The sequence below is a fragment of the Leptonychotes weddellii genome, chromosome 5 (genome assembly GCF_054177405.1).
Source record: "Leptonychotes weddellii isolate Sample4059 chromosome 5, ASM5417740v2, whole genome shotgun sequence".
NCBI lineage: Eukaryota > Metazoa > Chordata > Mammalia > Carnivora > Phocidae > Leptonychotes > Leptonychotes weddellii.
In genome coordinates, this window is record NC_138373.1 from 110296273 (window position 1) to 110305820 (window position 9548).

At 35.1% G+C, this 9548-nt stretch overlaps 1 non-coding gene across 1 annotated transcript; it reads right to left on the reverse strand.

Annotated features, from left to right (window-relative positions):
* Nucleotides 1-518: 518 nt before the first annotated feature.
* Nucleotides 519-657, reverse strand: LOC115937228 (U4 spliceosomal RNA). Its single transcript, XR_004072546.2, has one exon. It is a non-coding gene; the product is annotated as a U4 spliceosomal RNA (small nuclear RNA).
* Between the last annotated feature and the right edge of the window lie 8891 nt (nucleotides 658-9548).

Consider the following 9548-nt stretch of genomic DNA (forward strand, 5'->3'; position numbering starts at 1 on the left):
TCTTTGGGGTAAATACCCAGTAGTGCAATTGCTGGATTGTATGGTAGCTCTATTTTCAACTTTTTGAGGAACCTCCATACTGTTTTCCAGAGTGGCTGCACCAGCTTGCATTCCCACCAACACTGTAGGAGGGTTCCCCTTTTAATTGGAGGTCTTTTTGAAGTTTTAACCCTTAAGAATAGCTGTATTTTCACTGCCTTCAGTCCTAAAATTTTGAGGAAATCAATCACAGAATCCTTCTCACTCCTCTCTCCAAAAAACCTAAGTGACATTTTCTGTATCAATCTGGGTATACAGATTCAAGCAATAGAAAATGATTCCAATAGAAAGAAGTAAGTAAGTTTGGGGGGGGCATCTGGCTGGCTGGCTCACTCAGTAGAGCATGTGACTCTTGATCTCAGAGTTGTGAGTTTGAGCCCCATGTTAGGCAGAGAGATTACTTAAAAAAAAAGAAAAGAAAATTTGGGGGAGAGTCTCAGAATTGTTACAATTCTCAAAGAAACTGGCTTGGAGTGTACTTGGTGAATAAAGAGTTGAAAATTAGAATGCAAAATTGATCTACTAATTAATACTTTCATTAGGTATGGACATTACAATTAGCAATAATTGCACCTCAGATAAACCTCATTGGCTACAATACTGCCACTGTGCAAAGCATATGCCACCAGCAAAATCATTGGGTACTAGATGCTGCCACAATTAATGGTACCATTGCTGCCTCTAGAGATAGACCTGATTAGACCAACTTTGTAATATTACCCAAATTATTTTCAGATTCAGTGCAATCCCTATCAAGTTTCCAGTGACATTTTTTGCAAAAAATAGAAAAATCCATCCTAAAATTCATATGGATAAAGGACCCCAAAGAGGTTAAACAATCTTGGAAAAGAATGAAACTGAGTCAACACCTCATGATTTCAAAACTTACTACAAAGCTACAGTAATCAAAACAGTTTGGTACTAGAATAAAGACAGGAATAATCCCTTATATATATGTGGTCAAATAATTTTTGATAGGGGTACCAAAACCATTAAATGGAGAAAGGACAGTCTTTTTAACAAATGGTGCTGGAGAAACTGGCTATTCACATGCAAAAGACTAAATTTGGACCCTTACCCAATAACATAAGAAATTAACTCAAAATGGATCAAGCATTTAAATGTAAGAGCTAAAACAATAAGTCTCAGAGAGGAAAAATAGAACAAAAGCTTCATGACAGTGGATTTGGCAGTGTTTTCTTGGTTATGACATCAAAGGTGCAGCCAACAACAAAACTAGACAAATTGGGCTTCTTGAAAGTTCTTAAAATTTCGTGCATCAAAAGACACTATCAATAAAGCAAACAGGCAACCACAAAATGGGGAAAATATTTACAAATCATATATTTGATAAGGGATTAATAGACTATACAGATAACTCCTAAAACTTAATAACAAAAACAGAAATGCACTGAAAAATGGGCAAAGACTTGAATAGGCATTTCTTCAAATGAGATATGCAAATGGTGAACAAACATGAGATGATGCTCTGCATCACCAATCATTAGGAAAATCCAAATCAAAACTACAGTGAGATACCACCTCAATCCATTAGGATGGCTGCTATCAAAAAACAGAAAACAAGTATTAGAAAGGATGTGGAAAAATTGGAATCTTTATGCACCATTGGTGGAAATGTAAAATGATACAGCTTCTGTGGAAAACAGCATAATGTTCCTCAAATTAAAAATAGAACTATCATATAATCCAGCAATTCTACTTCTGAGAAAATAAACCCAAAAGAGTTGAAACCAGGTCAAAAAGAGATATTTGTATAACCATGTTAATAGCAAAATTATTCTTAATTATTAAAACATGGAAGCAACCCAAATGTCCATCAGCAGATGCGTGGAGAAGCAAAATGTGGTATATACATACAGTGGAATGTTATTCACCCTTTAAAAGGAAGGAAATTCTGCAAGATGCTGCAGAAGGATGAACCTTGAGGACATTATGCTAAATGAAATAAGCCAGTCACAAAAAGACAAATATTTTATGATTCCACTTATATGAGGTACTTAGAGGAATCAAAATCATGAGACAGAAAGTAAAATGGTGGCTTCCAGGGGCTAAGGGAAAGGAGAATTGAGAGTTACTGTTTAATGAGCTTCAGTTTTAGAAGATGATAGAGTTGTGCAGATGGAAAGTAGTGATGGTAGCACAGCATTATGAATGTTTTTAATGCTACTGAACTGTACACTTTAAAATGGTTATGATGGTAAATTTTATGTTATGCATATTTTACCACAAAAAATTGGGGTGGGGGGAGTAATATAATGTATGAGTCTAGGCCCACAAATTCAGTGACTTGGATGAAAAAAGATCAATTCTTTGAAAGACACAACCTACCAAAACTCACACAAGGAGAAAGAGATCGTCCAAATAGGCCTGTATCTATTAAATAAATTGAATCAATGATTATTAATCTTCTAAAACATAAAGTACCAGGTCCATCTGGGTCATCTGGTGAATTATAATATTTAATGATACTAGTTCTCTATGGTCTCTTCAGGAAACAAAAATCTGAGGTAACATTTCCTAAGTCATTTAATGAGGCATTAACCTAATACTTTACACAAAAACATCACAAGAAAGAAAAACTATCAGCGATATCTTTCATAAACATTATGTAAAAATTCCCAATAATATCTTAGTAAATTTAATCCAGTGTTGCATGGAAAGAATTGTACACCTCAGTCAAGTGGGATTTATTCCAGGTATGCAGGTCAGATTAAATATTCAAAAATTAATGTAATCCATTACATCAATAGGCTAAATAACCAAAGTCACGGGGCGCCTGGATGGCTCAGTCGGTTAAGCGACCGCCTTCGGCTCAGGTCATGATCCTGCAGTTCCAGGATGGAGTTCCTCATCAGTCTCCCTGCTCAGCAGAGAGTTTGCTTCTCCCTCTGACCCTCCCCCCTCTCATGCTCTCTGTCTCTCATTCTCTCTCTCTCAAATAAATAAATAAAATCTTAAAAAAAAAAAAAAAAGAACCAAAGTCATGTTATCACACCAGTAGATGTTGAAAAAGTCTTTGAAAAAAATCCAACACCCATTCATGGTAAAAACTCTCAGGAAGCTAGGAATATAGGGGGAACTTTTTCAACTTGATAGACAACACCTACCAAAAGCCTACAGCTTACTTCATATGTAATGGTGTGAAACTATATTTTTTTTCTCAAAAGACCAGAAGAAAAAAAATGTTCTCACCACTGTTATTTTGCACTGTACTGGAAGTTATAGCTAATGTAGTAAGATAATGAAAGGAAGTAAAATACATACAGATGGGGAAGGAAGAAATAAAACTCTTTGTTTACACATCACATAGTTGTCCATGTAGAGAATGGCAAAGAATCAAGAACAACAAAAAATCCTAGTAGCAATGACAATTATAGAAAAATTGCAGGACACAGGGTTAATATACAAAAGTCCATTGTTTTCCTATCTATCAGCAACAAGCAGTTACAACTTGAAATAAAAACACAACACCATCACATTAGCACCAAAAATTTAAAATACATAGGTGTAAGTCTAACAAAATATTTACAAGACCTATATGAATAAAGCTATATAAACTAGTGAAAGAAATCAAAGAAGATCTAAATAAATGGAAAGATATTCCGTGTTCATGGATAGAAAGACTCAATATTATTAAGATGTCAGTTTTTCTCAAAATGATCTATAGGTTCAATGCAATCCCATTCAAATGACCAGAAAATTATTTTGTGGATATCAACAAACTGATTCTAAAGTTTATGTGGAAAGGCAAAACAACCAACAGAATATTGATGAGAAGAATGAACCCAGGGGACTGAAACTACCCAACTTCAAGACCAACTATAAAACTATAGTAATCAAGAAAATGTTGTACTATTTCAGAAATAAAAAAATAGATCAACAGAACAAAATATAGAGCCCCAAAATAGACCTATGCAAATATATTCAAATATATTGAACTTATTTTTCACACACAAAAAAGGCAATCCAAAGTATAAGTATGATCTTTTCAACAAATGATCCTGGAACAACCAGACATTCTCATGAAAAAAACAAAAAATTTAAGGAATTGACACTGACCTTACATCTTTTTTAAAAATTAACTCAATAAATCATCATTAACTCCATAAATCAATTAACTCAATAAATCATGTAAAGTGCAAACTGTAATACTTCTATAAGATAATGTAGGAGAAAATCTAGGTGGCCTGGGTTTGGCAACAGATTTTTGAATACAACAAAGGAATGATCCATGAAAGTAAAAATGTATAATTTGGACTTCATAAACACACACACAAACACACACACACACACAAACTTCTGCTCTAGAAAAGATATTGTAAAGAAAATGAAAGTACATGCTACAGAGTAAGAAACAATATTTGAAAATATATAAGTCATGTATTCAATATATGAAAAGAACTCTTAAAACTCAAAGAAAATAAACAACTCAATTAAAAAATAGGCAGAAAAGATTTGAATGGACACCTCATCAAAGAAGATATACAGATGGCAAAGAAGCATATGAAAGATGCTCAACATATGTCATAAAGGATTTGCAAATTAAACAACGAGATACGACTACATACATATTAGAAGGACCAAAATCCAAAACATCGACAAGACCAAATGCTGGTGAGGATGTGGCACAATAAGAACTCCTATGCATTGTTAATGAGAATGCCAAAGGATATAGACACTTTGGAAGACAGCTTGGTAGTTTTTTACAAAATTGATCATATTCTTACCATATAATCCAGCAACTGCACCCTTAGGTATTTACCCAAATGAATGAAAATATATGCTCCCACAAAAACCTACATGAGTGATTGTAGCAGCTTTATTCATAAAGGCCAAAAATTGGAAGCAACCACATGTCCTTCAATAGGGGAATGGATACCATATAGTACATATATACCATATACCATAGTACATTCATACAGTAAAATATTGTTTAGCAATAAAAATAAATGAGCTATCAAGCAATGAAAATACATGGGGAAACCTTAAATACATATTGCTGAGTGAAAGAAGCCAATCTGAAAGGCTTCATATGTTATGATTCCAATTATATGACATTCTGAAAAAAGCAAAATTATGTAGACAGTAAAAATTTAGTGTTTTCCAAGAGTTATGGGGGCAGAGAGGATAGGAGGGATGAAAAGGTTATACATGGGGGATTTTTAGGGCAATGACACTATTTATGTGATACTGTAACGGTGGATGCTATACATTTGGCAGACCCATAGAACTCTGACACTAAGGTGTCTAGGTGGCTCAGTCAGTTAAGCGTCTGCCTTCAGCTCAGGTCATGATCCCAGGGTCTTGGGATCGAGCCCCGCATCAGGCTCCTGGCTTAGTGGGAAGTCTGCTTCTCCCTCTCCCTCTGCCTCCCCCCAGTCCTGCTCTCTCACTCTCTCTCTCTCAAAGGAATAAAAAAAAATCCTTAAAAAAAAAGAACTCTGACACCAAAAATGAATCCTAGTTAAACCATGACTTTATAGTTAGTAACAATGTATCAATATTGATCTCTCAGTTATAACTAATGTACCACATCCACTCAATACGTAAAAATGGGGGAAGCTTGGGGTGCCTGGTTGGTTCAGTCAATTGAGCGGACTCTTGGTTTCTGCTCAGGTTGTGATCTCAGGGTCATGGGGTGGAACCCCGTGTTGGGCTCCATGCTCAGCGTGGAGTCTGCTTCAGATTCTCTGCCTCTGCCCCTCCCCCTACTTGCTCTCTCTCTCTCTCTCAAATAAATAAATAAAATCTTTTTTAAAAATAGGGGAAGTTATGGGACATAGGGAGAGAGAGTATATGGAACTCTACTTTCTGTTCATTTTTTCTGTAAACCAAAAATTGTTCTAAGAAATAAATTCTATTAATTAAAAATAAAATCATGACCCTCCATGATTTGGACCATCCACAGGCTGGATAAGGAGTTTGGAGTGTCCATTACAAATCCATATTTTCTTAGGGACAGGTGCCTACATCAAGACTTTTGAGGATATATTAGGAAAACTCATTTTGTTCTCTGTCCTGTATTTGAGATATACTGTTCATTTTTATGTCAATAATAAAACTAATGTTCTACTTTAATCCTCTTGTGATTATTCTTTAAGGTTTGGTATCCAGAGAGATAAATTGAGTTATTAGTACCTTCATCCCTGTGAACATATGCTCATTCATGACTGTATACACAGTAATCTGAGTCACTTATTCACTGTAGTATGTTCTCACTTTTAAAATTACTAACATTATCAATGACTTCCTATCAACAAATTCAGGAGTCTCTTTTCAATTCCTTCATTGTTTGAACTCTTCTTCTCTCCATTTCATATGAGAGAGAGAGAGAAAAAAAAAAAGAGCCTGTGGGAATTCCTAGCTTTTTTTTTTTTTTTCCCTTCATCTCTGCTTAAAATTATATTTGGTCACCCTGCTTACTGTGACACTGCTCCAAAGCTCCCCTTTCTGATAGTTGGTAAGTCAGGTCATACAAGGTAACTTCATAGTAGGCTCTGAGTATAGCTCTCTTTGTGTTTGTTCTTAGAACCTGTCTAGTATTGACAGGAACATTCTACCTTTCACCACTTTTTCTTTAATATTTTAGTCAGGTTTAATTGTTGTGGAAAATACACAGATGACTTGCTTTGGCTCTAAGCCTGGTAGACAATATAAATTACATTTTAAAATATTCCATACTTGATCTATCATACCTTTGGGTTTATAGTTCCTCCCCAGACTTCTAAGGAAGACTGACTATTCAGGGTACAAGATGCTTATTCTTAAAAATATTTGCCTTATATGATTTTTAAGCCAACCCTTAATAATGTTGTGCTCCATTAATCCTACCCAAGCTATCTTTATTAATAAAGAGAAATTTAACAGGAAATAAAAAAATCACATATTTTAATATATTTTACTTACAAAGAACTGAAATGTAAAACAAAGTGACTTGGTGAAAAGGAAACTTAGCTATACAAGTGACTGAAAATTGCAAGATGGGACTAACTTTATATTATGGTTTGATCTACAGGTTCATATCTTTGTCATTGCTTTGAATCTGTCTTCTACTATTCTCTAATGGTAGTAAACATGGTTTTAGACATTTCAGACAAAGTATCTGAGAGGTCTGTGCACTACAATTGTCAGCAAAATTCTTCACCCTAATTGGAGGACTTATTAGGACCTATTGCTATGATTGGCTTAAAGCCAATAAGAACACAACCCAAGAGGTACACTTCGGGATAATCCCAAACAAATATAGTAGGACATAAGGATGAGATTGGCAGGTACCCAAATGTGATGTTAGAAAGAGGGAGAAGTGGAATGAATGTTGGTAAATAAAAGTAAATATATGTAAAAACATCGAAATACAAACACATTCAAAAGGATTTATATGAATTCATGCATCCATGATATATCTGTAAAATAGCTTTTAAAAGAACATTCAGAGAACAGAGAAGCTTCACCACTAAAGAGGGAATTACCTAGGTAGTTTTTCCCAGTCTTTTTCTCCTCATGACACATTTAGAAAGTAGGGATATTTTCACAGCAAAATGAGATAGTTGGACAAAGCTATCTGTGTGAGAAACACTTGGCCAAGAGCCACTGGCTACCCCACGTTCCCTGCAATGTCACAGGTAGGGGAAATCAACATTTCAGGCACATTTCTAATCTAGCCACTTCCAACTGATGTATTTTGCCAAGACACACTAATCAGAAAGTTTTTGACTACATCTTCCTCAATATTCTTCTCAGTTCTAAAATTCTTTAATTTTTTGACCATCAGGACAAAACTTCTGTAGCACAATAGAAAGGCTCAGTCTCTTTCTTCATTTTTGTAAAGTCAAGATTATAAAGAATAATTACATCGCCTTCTAAAATTAGTCCTTTCAACACAGCAGAAGAGACTCTGTACGAGGTTTGAGAGACAGGGGCACCTGGGTGGCTCAGTCCATTAAGCGGCTGCCTTCAGCTCAGGTCATGATCCCAGGGTCCTGGGATTGAGCCCGGTGTCGGGCTCCCTGCTCAGCAGAGAACCTGCTTCTCCCTCTCCCTCTGCCTGTCGCTCTGCCTACTTGTGCTCCCTCTCTGTCAAATAAATAAATAAAATCTTAAAAAAAAAAAGAGGTTTGAGAGACATTTGATCAGACTGGATATGGAATCCATTTTGTCTTCCATTGATTCCTGTGAAATATTCCAGTGAATTTTGACTCCAGTTTTATGACCCGTTAAAAAAAATAAAAGAACTTTGTTCCCGAAGCATAAGATAGAAAATCCTAGACTTTATTATTACAATCACAAAAGGAAACACAATTCACATTGTAAATTTTAAAGCATCCAAAAGGTTTCCAAAAACCTAAAATTATTTGTGGAGCCCTTGGAACTATTTAATTGCTACCTTACTCTGCAAGAAAAGTTTAAAGTCACTCTTATTTTGTCTTTCAGATCGTTACATATACTATCCTTCTGCTGACTGAAACTTGACAATGACAACAATACCATGTGTCAAGTATCAAAAAAATGGAATGTAAAAAAATAATAAATCATCCATAACAAGTCAGGAAACAGGCTCCAACATAGAGGGGTTTTTTGTTTCGTTTTGTTTTGTTTTTAATGTCCCGGAGTCACCTAGTGGCTCTCAACATGCCTTTAAATGCCTTCCTTGGAAAAATAAAATCACACTTTGGTAATACAGTGATGATCTGATAATGAAATTGAGCTGACTAAATCTTATCTCAACACATCCATTCTTTTCTGGATGCAATGAATTTGTTAGTCTGTGGAATTCCGTCCATGAGGAACTTCCTACCATTGGCCTGAAGGATCAGGAAGAGATAACCACAGTGCACCACACTTTTATTGATTGCTGAACATCCATAAATAAGATTTTTAAAGGAAAAACTCAGAAAAAAATTTTAAGAAGTATGGCAACATAGATTTTTTGTACTTTTATTCTTATATATACTTGCATTCTTATATACTTGGATATTAGCTGAGAGAAAAGAATCCTTAACTCCTATGCCATCAAAGTGTTTGAGCCAAAACATTTTAGGTACAAAATTTTGGATAGAATACACTGTTTTCTTGAGAGATGTCTTTGACTTAAAGAACTAGTAGTAATCATTATAAAGTCCAGAGAAAAGCTACTTAGGGCTATTCTGTAATGTGTAGCTCTTCTAGGGTGTGTGTCTGTGTGTGTGTGTGTGTGTGTGTGTGTGTGAGAGAGAGAGAGAGAGAGAAACAGAGAGACAGAGACCCTAAAGAATTTTGATGTCTATGGAGAATTCCTGAAGCAAGATAAAAGTATTCAGCTGGAACATCCTAAAGGTGACAGTTAAATGTGCATTTAGCTAAGGACCTCTCCATAGTTGTATACCCCCATAACCTCAGTGGTTAAGATAATAACTAGGTGTAAGTGGGCTTAAACTATATGTAGGGAGATCTTAACTTCTGATAATTCAGTACATTTTTAAATTGTTCAATTTGATTTATCAAAGAAATCT